The 13,513-nt window shown below is 40.9% G+C and overlaps 1 pseudogene across 1 annotated transcript; it reads left to right on the top strand.

Annotated features, from left to right (window-relative positions):
* Window positions 1-1,508: 1,508 nt before the first annotated feature.
* LOC309802394 (cyclin-dependent kinase 4-like) lies at window positions 1,509-2,632 on the top strand (annotated as a pseudogene). Its single transcript has one exon. The product of its transcript is annotated as a cyclin-dependent kinase 4-like (transcript).
* Window positions 2,633-13,513: the final 10,881 nt, after the last annotated feature.

The raw sequence follows: 13,513 nt of genomic DNA, 5'->3' as shown, positions 1-13,513 counted from the left end.
AGTGGCCAAGAGATAAAAGGTCCTGGTCCAGTACAGGCAAGGAAAAAGAACAAAACCAAATATATGTACATAGATGGGGGTAGAAGTAAAGTATATAAGCAGCAGAGGCATGGTTGCTCACTGGGTGGGTTCTCAGGGAGCAGGTCAACAGAAGTTAATCGGGTGGTTAACAGCCCAAATAGCCAACTGATTTCCAGTATAAACATCAGCCCAAACACAAGTCTACATGTTCTCTGCCAGTTGATCCCTTATTAGACATCTCCAGTTGGAACTTCAAAACTTGACGTAAACCTCAACCAAGTAGGTTTATCATGGGAACGCAAGACTAGTTCAATAGGCAAAAACCAACCAATGTAATCTACCAGAGTAGCAGTCTACTGGAAAAATGATAAAAAAATAATAATAACAATCACATCAATTGATATAGAAAAGCATTTGAAAAATTTAACATCCATTCTTGATTTTAAAACTCTCTCAGCAAAGCAGGAATAAAAGGGAACTTCTTCAACCAGATAAAACCTGCAGCTAAAATCATACTTAATGGTAAAAGATTGAACGCTTTCATCCCAAAATTAAAAACAAAGCAGAAATGTCCACTCTCACCACCCCTATTCAAAACTGTACTGGAAGTTCTTGCCAGTGTAAGAAAAAAAGGCAAGAAGAAGAAATAAAAGGTATACAAGATTGGAAATTAAAAAATAAAACTATTCCTATTCACAGACAAGATGAATGACTATGGAGAAAGCCCCATGGTACCAGGAAGGAAACAAAAAAACCCTCCTGGAACTAATAAGTGATTTTTAGCAAGTTCACTGGATAAAAGTCAACACACAAAAATTAATCATGTTTATATATATACTAGCATGGTACAACTAGATCCCCAAAAAATACCATTTATAATAGTTCCAAAAAACTAAATACTTAAGTATAAATCTAAAAATGTATGTATAAGATCTATATACTGAAACTACAAAATGCTGCTGAAAGAAATCAAAGAAGAATTAAATAAATAGAAAGCTGTACCATGTTGATGGATTGGAAGATTCATCATAATAAAGATGTCTGTTCTCATCAAAATATCTATAAATTTGTGCAACCTCAATCAAAATCCTAGCATGATTCTCTATACATATAGACAAGCTGATTCTAAAATTTATATGAAAAGACAAAAAAGAACTAGGATAGCCAAAATAATTTTTGTAAAAGAAAAATAAAATTAGGGAAATCACGTGACCTGATTTGAAGACTTACCATAAAGCTGCAGTAATTAAGACAGTGCAGTACTGGCAAAGGGATAGACACAATAGAGCAACAGAACAGAATAAAGAGTCCAGTAATAGATCCACACATATATGGCCAGGTTATATTTGAAAAGAGTGTAAAAATAATTCAATGGAAAAAAAAACAGTCCTCAGCAAATGGTGTTGGAACAAATGGACACCCATATGCAAAAACAAAAGAACCTTGACCTAAACCTTATACCTTTGATAAAATTTAACTCAAGGTCTATGGTCGGCCCCATGGCGGCCAGCTGCCCCGGACCAAGCTCAAGTGTATGGCGCCACAAGAGCCGGCTCCAAGGCCCCAATAACAGGCCGCCCCCGCAGCTCCAGACACGGGGTGAGGCTCATACCACCCGAACTGTGGAAGGAATTTCAGTGGTAGGAGTCTCTGTGATTGTAGGGTCTCCTCTGGTCTGAGAATGGCTACCCCTCGAAATGAGCCAGTGGCTGAGATTGGTGTTGGTGCCTATGGGACGGTGTATAAGGCCCATGATCCCCACAGTGGCTACTCTGTGGCCCTCAAGAGTGTAAGAGTCCCCAGTGGAGGAGGTGCTGGAGGAGGCCTTCCCATCAGCACAGTTCATGGGGTGGCTTATTGTGGCAGCTGGAGGCTTTGAAGCATCCCAGTGTTGTCTGGCTGATGGACGTCTGTGCCACAGCCTGAACTGACCGGGAGACCAAAGTGACCCTGGTGTTTGAGCATGTGGACCAAGACCTAAGGACATATTTGGACAAGGCACCCCCACTAGGCTTGCCAGTGGAGACCATCAAGGATCTGATGCACCAGTTTCTAAGAGGCCTAGATTTCCTTCATGCCAACTGCATCATTCACCAAGACCTGAAGCCAGAGAACATTCTGGTGACAAGTGGTGGAACAGTCAAGCTGGCCGACTTTGGCCTGGCCAGAATCTATAGCTACCAGATGGCACTTACACCTGTGGTTATTACACTCTGGTACCATGCTCCAGAAGTTCTTTTGCAGTCTATGTATGCAACCCCTGTGGACATGTGGAGCGTTGGCTGTATCTCCACAGAGATGTTTCGTCGAAAGCCTCTCTTCTGTGGAAACTCTGAAGCTGACCAGTTAGACAAAATCTTTGACCTGACGGGACTGCCCCCAGAGAATGACTGGCCCCGAGATGTGTCTCTACCCTCAGGAGCCTTTTCCCTCAGAGGGCCCCGCGCAGTGCAGTCAGTGGTATCTGAGATGGAGGAGTCTGGAGCACGGCTGCTGCTGGAGATGCTGACTTTTAACCCACACAAGTGAATCTCTGCCTTCCGAGCCCTGCAGCACTCTTATCTACATAAGGCAGAAGGTAACCCAGAGTGAGCCACGGAATAGTTGCAACAGAACCAAGAGAAGAGAAGCCAATATTCCCTTCCTTTGAACATTTGAGGTGGAGAGCCCCCCACTAAGAAGGCAACCTCTGCCTTCATCTCTGAGGCTATGGAGACTCCCCCAACTTTTTACAGAGAATATTTTGCTGCCTTAATGACATTCCCCTCCCACCCCTCCTTTTGAGGCTTATCCTTCTCCTGCCCCCTCTGTGTCCTTACACCAAGGGGTATGTCCCTTGTTTTTCCCTTTCCCTATACCTTGATATTGGGATCCTTTTTTATACAGGAAAAAGAACGAAACAAAACAAAACAAAATTAACTCAAAATGGATCATATATCTAGTGTTAAAATGTAAAGCTATAAAACTTTTCAAAGAAAGCATAAAAGAAAATCTTCATGACCCAGGGTTAGGCAAAGATTTCTAGACATGACACCAAAAGAAGAAAACAATAAATTAAAACTACCGCAAAATTAAAATTTTCTGCTCTGCAAAAGACACTGTTAAGAGAATGAAAAGACAAGCCAACAAAGTGGAAGAAAATATTTTGCAAAAAAGATAAATCAGTCCTTTATCTGATAATGGACTTGGAAACAGAATATTTAAAGAACTCTCAAACCTCAACAGTAAGAAAATAAACAGCCCAACTTAAAAAAAAAAAGGGCAAAAGACAAACATTTCACCAAAGGGGATGTATACATGGCAAATAGGCTCATGAAAATACATTCAATGTCATTAGCCACAGGAAAATGCAAATTAAAACAATGATGATATACCACTACACACCTACTAGAATGGCTAAAATTTTAAATTCTAACAATGCCAAGTGCTGGAAAGACTATGGAACAATTCAAACAATCATATATGACTGAAGGGAAATGCAAAATGTATAGCCACTGTGGAAAACAGTTTTTGCAGTTTCTTCTAAAGGTAAACATATACTTACCAAACAACTCAGCAATTCACTTTTGAGGAGAAATGAAAATTGATGTTCACACAAAAACCTGGATACAAAGTTTATAACAGTTCTATTCATTACTGCCAAAAATTGGAAATAGGGCTTCCCTGGTGGCGCAGTGGTTGAGAGTCCGCCTGCCAATGCAGGGGACACGGGTTCGTGTCCCGGTCCGGGAAGATCCCACATGCCGCGGAGCGGCTGGGCCCGTGAGCCATGGCTGCTGAGCCTGTGCGTCCGGAGCCTGTGCTCCACAACGGGAGAGGCCACAACAGTGAGAGGCCCACGTATCGCAAAAAAAAAAAAAAAAAAATTGGAAATAGCCCAAATATCCTTCAACAGATAAACAGACAAACTATGGTACATCCATACAATGGAAAACTATTCAATGTATTTCATACAATGGAATATAGCAATAAAAGGGAAAGAACTATAGATACATGCAACTTGAATGAATTTCAAAGGCATTATGCTGAGCAAAAGAAACCAGACACAAGAGTATATGCCACATTATTCCATTTATATGGTGTTCTCCTACAGATGTGGGAAGAGTGTAACTACAAAGGGATAGCATGGAGAGTTTGGGGAAGCAACAGAACTGTTCTGTATTCTTACATGTGTTAAAATTCGTGGGACCTTACACCAAAAAAGTCCATTTTTCTGTTTGTTAATTTAAACTTTAAAAAAACATAAATATCTTTGACATAATTTAATATTAAGGAATTATTCTTAATTTTGTTAGGTGGATAATGGCACGGTGGTTATATTTCTATAAAACCCTTATCAATTAGAGACTCATACTGAGTATTTATGGGTGAAATGACATGATGTCTTGGATTTGCTTTAAAATAACTCCTACAGGCACAGGGTCAGGAAGGGGGTCACAGATATGATAAATGTTGAAGCTGAGGATGGGAAATGGGTAACTGGGTTTTCATTAGACTCCTCTGACTACGTTGTTGTATGTGTTTAAAATTTTTCAGTCAATGGTTTTTTAACATAAAAATTTTGTGATGTTGAGCATGAGGAATCCAGAGGGCACACTGAGGCACATGGGGAAAATTATTTAAAAGGCTGGAGAACAAAAACTACAGCAGTGATTCTTGTCAGCCTCCCTCCCCATTGGATTGCCCAGTGCCAAGCACAGTGCCTGGCACATAGGACATAGTCCATAAATCGTTGCTCAATGAATGAAAAATGAATGATGAGCAAACAAGGGGAGAGCTTACTTTTTGTCCTTAGCCCTATAGAAGGACACAGCATCAAGAATCATAATTCTTTGTATTTAATTTTTGATAGTTTGATTAATATGTGTCTTGGCATGTTTCTCCTTGGATTTATCCTGTATGGGACTCTCTGTGCTTCCTGGACTTGACTATTTCCTTTCCCATATTAGGGAAGTTTTCAACTATAATCTCTTCAAATATTTTCTCAGTCCCTTTCTTTTTCTCTTCTTCTTCTGGGACCCCTATAATTCGAATGTTGGTGTGTTTAATGTTGTCCCAGAGGTCTCTGAGACTGTCCTCAATTCTTTTCACTCTTTTTTCTTTATTCTGCTCTGTGAAAGTTATTTCCACTATTTTATCTTCCAGGTCATTTATCCGTTCTTCTGCCTCAGTTATTCTGCTATTGATCCCTTCTAGAGAATTTTAAATTTCATTTACTGTGTTGTTCAGCACTGTTTGTTTGCTCTTTAGTTCTTCTAGGTCCTTGTTAAACATTTCTTGTATTTTCTCCATTCTATTTCCAAGATTTTGGATCATCTTTACTATCATTATTCTGAATTCTTTTTCAGGTAGACTGCCTATTTCCTCTTCATTTGTTAGTTCTGGTGGGTTTTTACCTTGCTCCTTCATCTGCTGTGTTTTTCACTGTCTTTTCATTTTGTTTAACTTACTGTATTTGGGGTCTCCTTTTCACAGGCTGCAGGTTCGTAGTTCCTCTTGTTTTTGGTGTCTGCCCCAGTGGCTAAGGTTGGTTCAGTGGGTTGTGTAGGCTTCCTGGTGGAGGGGACTAGTGCCTGTATTCTGGTGGATGAGGCTGGATCTTGTCTTTCTGGTGGGCAGGTCCACGTCTGGTGGTGTGTTTTGGGGTGTCTGTGGCCTTATTATGATTTTAGGCAGCTTCTCTGCTAATGGGTGGGATTATTTCCTGTCTTGCTAGTTGTTTGGCATGAGGTGTCCAGCACTGAAGCTTGCTCGTCGTTGAGTAGAGCTGGGTCTTGGCGTTGAGATGGAGATCTCTGGAAGATTTTTGCTATTTGATATTATGTGGAGTGGAGAGGTCTCTTGTGGACCAATGTCCACAAGACATTTGTGGCTCTCCCACCTCAGAGGCACAGCCCTGATGCCTTGCTGGAGCACCAACAGCCTGTCATCCACACGGCTCAGAATAAAAGGGAGAAAAAAAAAGAAAGAAAGAAAGAAAGAAGAAGATAAAATAAAATAAAGTTATTAAAATAAAAAATTATTATTAAAAAAAATTTTAAGTAATTTAAAAAAATAAAGAAAGAAGAGAGCAACCAAACCAAAAAACAAATCCACCAATGATAACAAGCGCTAAAAACTATACACACACACACACATAAAAAAACGGACAGACAGAACCCCAGGATAAATGGTGAAAGCAAAGCTATACAGACAAAATCACACACAGAAGCATACACATACCACTCACAAAAAGAGAAAAAAATATATATATCATTGCTCCCAAAGTCCACCTCCTCAATTTGGGATGATTCGTTGTCTATTCAGGTATTCCACAGATGCAGGTACATCAAGTTGGTTGTGAAGACTTACTCCGCTGCTCCTGAGGCTGCTGGGAGAGGTTTCCCTTTCTCTTTGTTTGCACAGCTCCAGGGGTTCAGCTTTGGATTTGGCTCCGCCTCTGTGTGTAGGTCGCCGGAGGGCGTCTGTTCTTCGCTCAGACAGGACGGGGTTAAAGGAGCAGCTGATTCAGGGGCTCTGGCTCACTCAGACCCGGGGGAGGGAGGGGTACAGAGTGCGGGGCAAGCCTGCGGCGGCAGAGGCCAAAGTGACAATGCAGCAGCCTGAGGTGTGCCGTGCCTTCTCCCAGGGAAGCTGTCCCTGGATCATGGGACCCTGGCAGTGGCGGGCTGCACAGGCTCCCGGAAGGGGAGGTGTGGATAGTGACCTGTGCTTGCACACAGGCTTCTTGGTGGCTGCATTAGCAGCAGCCTTAGCGTCTCATGCCCATCACCAGGGTCCGCACTGATAGCTGCGGCTCGAGCCCGTCTCTGGAGCTCCTTTAAGCGGCGCTCTTAATCCCCTCTCCTCACGCACCAGGAAACAAACAGGCAAGAAAAAGTCTCTTGCCTCTTCCGCAGCTCCAGACTTTTTCCTGGACACCCTCCCGGCTAGCTGTAGCGCATTAGCCCCTTCAGGCCGTTTTCTGGCAGCCAACCCCAGTCCTCTCCCTGGGATCCAACCTCCAAAGCCAGAGCCTCAGCTCCCAGCCCACACCTTGTCCCGGCGGGTGAGCAGACAAGCCTCTTGGGCTGGTGAGTGCTGGTTGGCACCGATCCTCTGTGCAGGAATGTCTCCACTTGGCCCTCTGCACCCCAGTTGCTGTGCTCTCCTCTGTGGTTCGAAAGCTTCCCCCCTCCGCCCCGCAGTCTCTGTCCGCAAAGGGGCATCCTGGTGTGTGGAAACCTTTCCTCCTTCACAGCTCCCTCCCACTGATGCAGAAAATTATAAGACACTGATGAAAGAAATTAAGGATGATACAAACAGCTGGAGAGATATACCATGTTCTTGGATTGGAAGAATCAACATTGTGAAAATGACTATACTGCCCAAAGCAATCTACAGATTCAATGCAATCCCTACCAAACTACCACTGGCATTTTTCACAGAACTAGAACAAAAAAATTCACAATTTGTATGGAAACACAAAAGACCCTGAATAGCCAAAGCAATCTTGAGAAAGAAAAACCAAAATGGAGGAATCAGGCTCCCTGACTTCAGACTATACTACAAAGCCATAGTAATCAAGACAGAATGGTACTGGCACAAAAACAGAAATACAGATCAACAGAACAGGATACAAAGCCCAGAGATAAACCCACGCACATATGGTCACCTTATCTTTGATAAAGGAGGCAAGAATATACAGTGGAGAAAAGACAGCCTCTTCAATAAGTGGTGCTGGGAAAACTGGAGAGCTACATGTAAAAGAATGAAATTAGAACATGCTCTAACACTATACACAAAAATAAACTCAAAATGGATTAAAGACCTAAATGTAAGGCCAGACACTATCAAACTCTTAAAGAAAACATAGGCAGAACACTCTATGACATAAATCACAGGAAGATCCTTTTTGACCCACCTCCTAGAGAAATGGAAATAAAAACAAAACTAAACAAATGGGACCTAATGAAACTTAAAAGCTTTTGCACAGCAAAGGAAAACTTAAACAAGGTGATAAGACAACCCTCAGAATGGGAGAAAATATTTGCAAATGAAGCAATGGACAAAGGATTAATCTCCAGAACATACAAGCAACTCATGCAGCTCAATATCAAAAACACAAACAACCCAATCCAAAAATGGGCAGAAGACCTAAATAGACATTTCTCCAAAGAAGATATACAGATTGCCAACAAACACATGAAAGGATGCTCAACATCACTAATCATTAGAGAAATTCAAATCAAAACTACAATGAAATATCAGCTCACACCAGTCAGAATGGCCATCATCAAAAAATCTACAAAGAATAAACGCTGGAGAGGGTGTGGAGAAAAGGGAACCCTCTTGCACTGTTGGTGGGAATGTAAATTGATACAGCCACTATGGAGAACAGTATGGAGGTTCCTTAAAAAACTAAAAATAGAACTACCATACAACCCAGCAATCCCACTACTGGGCATATACCCTGAGAAAACCATAATTCAAAAAGAGTCATGTACCCCAATGCTCATTGCAGCTCTATTTACAATAGCCAGGACATGGACGCAACCTAAATGTCCATCAACAGATGAATGGATAAAGAAGATGTGGCACATATATACAATGGAATATTACTGAGCCATAAAAGGAAATGAAATTGAGTTATTTGTAGTGAGGTGGATGGACCTAGAGTCTGTCATACAGAGTGAAGTAAGTCAGAAAGAGAAAAACAAATACCATCTGTTAACACATATATATGGAATCTAAAAAAAAAAAGGTCATGAAAAACCTAGGGGAAGGACGGGAATAAAGACGCAGACCTACTAGAGAATGGACTTGAGGACATGGGGAGGGGGAAGGGTAAGCTGGGACAAAGTGAGAGAGTGGCATGGACATATATACACTATCAAATGTAAAACAGATAGCTAGTGGGAAGCAGTCGCATAGAACAGGGAGATCAGCTCGGTGCTCTGTGACCACCTAGAGGGGTGGGATAGGGAGGGTGGGAGGGAGAGAGATGCAAGAGGGAAGATATATGGGGATATGTGTATATGTATAACTGATTCACTTTGTTATAAAGCAGAAACTAACACACAATTGTAAAGCAATTATACTCCAATAAAGTTGTTTAAAAAAAAAAAGAATCATAATTCTCCACAACTGAAATCTGAATAGGAAAACTGGCTTCAGATCTTTTTTTTTTTTTTTGAAGTGTTCAAAACTCAGTTCTATTCCTATTTCCTCCCTTTCTAAAATATCCTAGCTCATGCTGGTTTGTCTTTTGTGAACCATTCTAGTAAATGGTCCTATCAATTTCCTACTTGCTAAAATACAGTGTGGAAGTGTCCTCTTGTGTATGATGCCTACGCTTTGGCTTCCTCACCAGATGATGAGACGAGAACACCTGATGTGGACTGAGTCCCCATATACCCAGGCACTGTCCTAAGAACTTTCCATTCAACCCTACAAGGTCAGTTCTTATTATCTCCACTCACAGAGGAAGAAACTGAGACAGAGAGAGGTCAAGTAACTCCTCAAAAGTCACACTACTAGTAAGGGGCAGAGCAGGGACTCAAACACAGACAATTTGGCTCCACACTTGTCTCAATACTGCCTCTTACTAGGACCTTGAGAATACAGATTCCATCATACGTACTTTTGTATTCTTCTCAGCAATGACCCCCATGCAGTAGACATTTTACAATCTAACTGACTGGTGTATTATCTGGGCTGTCTTTGCAAATCTCAGAGAGCATCTTTCGGGAAGTTTTTAGCTAAAGTCTGCGTTGCTCTGAAGAGCTCTCCTGTTCTTTCTTTAATGTTTTATTTAATTCCACCATGAGAATTTCCTTGACAAAAAAAAAAAAAAACAACCGACTATTCATGTGTAATAAAGACAAAATGTTAGTACCTAATCAGATGTTAAGATTCTTTGTGCAAATACTGCCCAAAATAGATACCAAAACAATACTAATAAAGTAAAAATCATCCTGAGAAAATTTATTTTATAACCCAGTAAAAGTCCTTTACTGCAAACGTTCCTCCCCAACCCCTAACTCCCTCCCCCCATTATACACACGAACAGAGGAACTTTCAAAGATTACTCGTCACTGAGGAGATAAAATACACCTCTGGGAATTTTGATCATTCTTAAGATCTCTATCACTAGCACTTTGTTTTGAAAAACTTCAATATTTGACACGATTCTGGATTACCTGTGGTTTAAGGGTAAAGAAAAGAAATTAGTACAGTCAGCTGTCTAATAGTACAGGCTATCATTCTAATGAGGTGTGTGCTTGCTGAACACAGCTAATCTGAAAAAAAAATTCTAAAAGATGAGTTTTCCCGTTGATCTTTTTCTTCTATGGAATTATTCTAAAGACAGATTAATCCTAAAAGAAGAAGAAAGACTTTTAATGAAATTTCACTGCACCTGGCCATCATGCAGACTTCGGTTAGGTCCCACAATACACTCCAGACACACTACATGTCTTCTGTATGTTCACATGTAAGATCATTTCAACGAAACGGTAAAAAATCACGAAGCTATGATTTTCAAGTATAACTCAAATCTTGCTGGCATGATTAGTTAACACTAGCAAAAAGGATAACAAAAACCATCCAGCTAATAAAAGTTATTTTAAATAATGAATTTGGAGCAGGATAATTTTAGTGACCATAAAACAAAGGGAAAAACATTATCCTATCAAGACAACAATATGCTAATCGATTCACCACTTACATCTTAAAGGGATTCTCAAGGAAACCCTAACTCTACCAAGCAACCCTCCACTGACTTCCAATTACCTCTGGCAAGAAAGAGAATACAGACACGAGGATGTGACCACTAGGTGGCACCTCCACACCGTTTCTTTCATCTCAAAACCTTATTTCCTCCGTTATTATGGCTTTCACAAAATATTAGCAGTGCAAAATACAAAATCAGGTGCCTTACTTCAATAAAGAAAACAGACAAAAACAAATTTAGAAAGCACATTTTTAATTAAAAATGCTTCCTGTAACTTTATACATATAATGCTTTGGTTTACAGTCATCAAAGACTATCTCACACAACTGTAAATATGAATTAGTATTCTGTATCCCTCTCTCTTTGGTAACGTATCATTCCAATATCACAATATAGAATTGGGATGAATTTCTTTTCTTTTTTTCCATAAATACCTTTTAAGGCAAACTTCTGCATAAAAATCCCTGTGTGGGAGATTATCGATCGGTTCAATATGGTGGATTAGAAAGACGTGCGCTCACTCCCTCTGTGAGAGCACCAGAATCACAACTAACTGCTGAAAATTCATCGACAGGAAGACACTGGAACTCACCAAAAAAGATACCCCACATCCAAAGACAAAGGAGAAGTCACAATGAGACGGTAGGAGGGGCACAATCACAATAAAATCAAATCCCATAACTGCTGGGTGGGTGACTCACAAACTGGAGAACACTTATACCACAGAAGTCCACCCACTGGAGTGAAGGTTCTGAGCCTCACGTCAGGCTTCCCAACCTGGGGGTCTGGCAACGAGAGGAGGAATTCCTACAGAATCAGACTTTGAAGACTAGCGGGATTTGACCGCAGGACTTTGACAGGACTGGGGGAAACAGAAACTCCACTCTTGGAGGGCACACACAAAGTAGTGTGCACATCAGGACCCAGGGGAAGGAGCAGTGACCCTATAGGAGACCAAACCAGACCTACCTGCTAGCGTTGGAGGGTCTCCTGCAGGGATGGGGGTGGCTGTGTGTCACCGTGAGGACAAGGACACTGGCAGCAGAAGTTCTGGGAAGTACTCCTTGGCGTGAGCCCTCCCAGAGTCTCCCATTAGCCCACCAAAGAACCCAGGTAGGCTCCAGTGTTGGGTTGCCTCAGGCCAAACAATCAACAGGGAGGGAACCCAGCCCAACCCACCAGCAGACAAGCAGATTAAAGTTTTACTGAGCTCTGTCCACCACAGCAACAGCCAGCTCTACCCACCACCAGTCACTCCCATCAGGAAACGTGCACAAGCCTCATAGACAGCCTCATCCACCAGAGGGCAGACAGCAGAACAAGAAGAACTACAATCCTGCAGCTTGTGGAACAAAAACCACATTAACAGAAAGATAGACAAGATGAAAAGGCAGAGGGCTATGTACCAGATGAAGGAACAAGATAAAACCCCAGAAAAACAACTAAATGAAAAGGAGATAGGTAATCTTCCAGAAAAAGAATTCAGAGTAATGATAGTGAAGATGATCCAGGACCTCAGAAAAAGAATGGAGGCAAAGATCGAGAAGGTGCAAGAAATGTTTAACAAAGACCTAGAAGAATTAAAGAACAAACACCTAGAAGAATTAAAGTACAAACAAACAGATGAACAATATAATAAATGAATTGAAAGATACACTAGAAGGAATCAATAGCAGAATAACTGAGGCAGAAGAACAGATAAGTGACCTGGAAGACAGAATGGTGCAATTCTCTGCCGTGGAATAGAATAAAGAAAAAAAATGAAAAGAAATGAAGACAGCCTAAGAGACCTCTGGGACAACATTAAACATAACAACATTCAAATTATAGGGGTCCCAGAAGAAGTAGAGAAAAAGAAAGGGACGGAGAAAATATTTGAAGAGATTATAGTTGAAAACTTTCCTAACATGTAAAAGGAAATAGCCACCCAAGTCCAGGAAGCGCAGACAGTCCCAGGCAGGATAAATCCAAGGAGAAACACACCAAGACACATAGTAATCAAATTGACAAAAATTAAAGAAAAATTATTGAAAGCAGCAAGGAAAAAACAACAAATAACATACAAGGGAACTCCCATAAGGTTAACAGCTGATTTCTCAGCAGAAACTCTACAAGCCAGAAGGGAGTGGCATGATATATGTAAAGTGATGAAAGAGAAGAACCTACAACCAAGATTACTCTACCCAGCAAGGATCTCATTCAGATTCGATGGAAAAATCAAAAGCTTTATAGCCAAACAAAAGCTAAGAGAATTCAGCACTACCAAACCAGCTCTACAACAAATGCTAAAGGAACTTCTCTAAGTGGGAAACACAAGAGAAGAAAAGGACCTACAAAAACAAACTCAAAACAATTAAGAAAACGGTAATAGGAACATAAATATCGATAATTACCTTAAATGTGAATGGATTAAATGCTCCAACCAAAAGACACAGGCTTGCTGAATGGATACAAAAACAAGACCCATATATATGCTGTCTACAAGAGACCCACTTCAGACCTAGGGACACATACAGACTGAAAGTGAGGGGATGGAAAAAAGATATTCCATGCAAATGGAAAACAAAAGAAAGCTGGAGTAGTAATACTCATATCAGATAAAATAGACTTTAAAATAAAGAATGTTACAAGAGACAAGGAAGGACACTACATAATGATTAAGGGATCATCCAAGAAGATATAACAATTGTAAATATATATGCACCCAACATAGGAGCACCTCAATACATAAGGCAACTGCTAAGTGCTATAAAAGAGGAAATTGACAGTAACACAATA

This window comes from Mesoplodon mirus, assembly GCF_964341445.2.
Source record: "Mesoplodon mirus genome assembly, chromosome: 4".
Lineage (NCBI taxonomy): Eukaryota > Metazoa > Chordata > Mammalia > Artiodactyla > Ziphiidae > Mesoplodon > Mesoplodon mirus.
The sequence above is the reverse complement of the archived record's forward strand: the minus strand, read 5'-3'. Positions and strand labels throughout refer to the sequence as shown.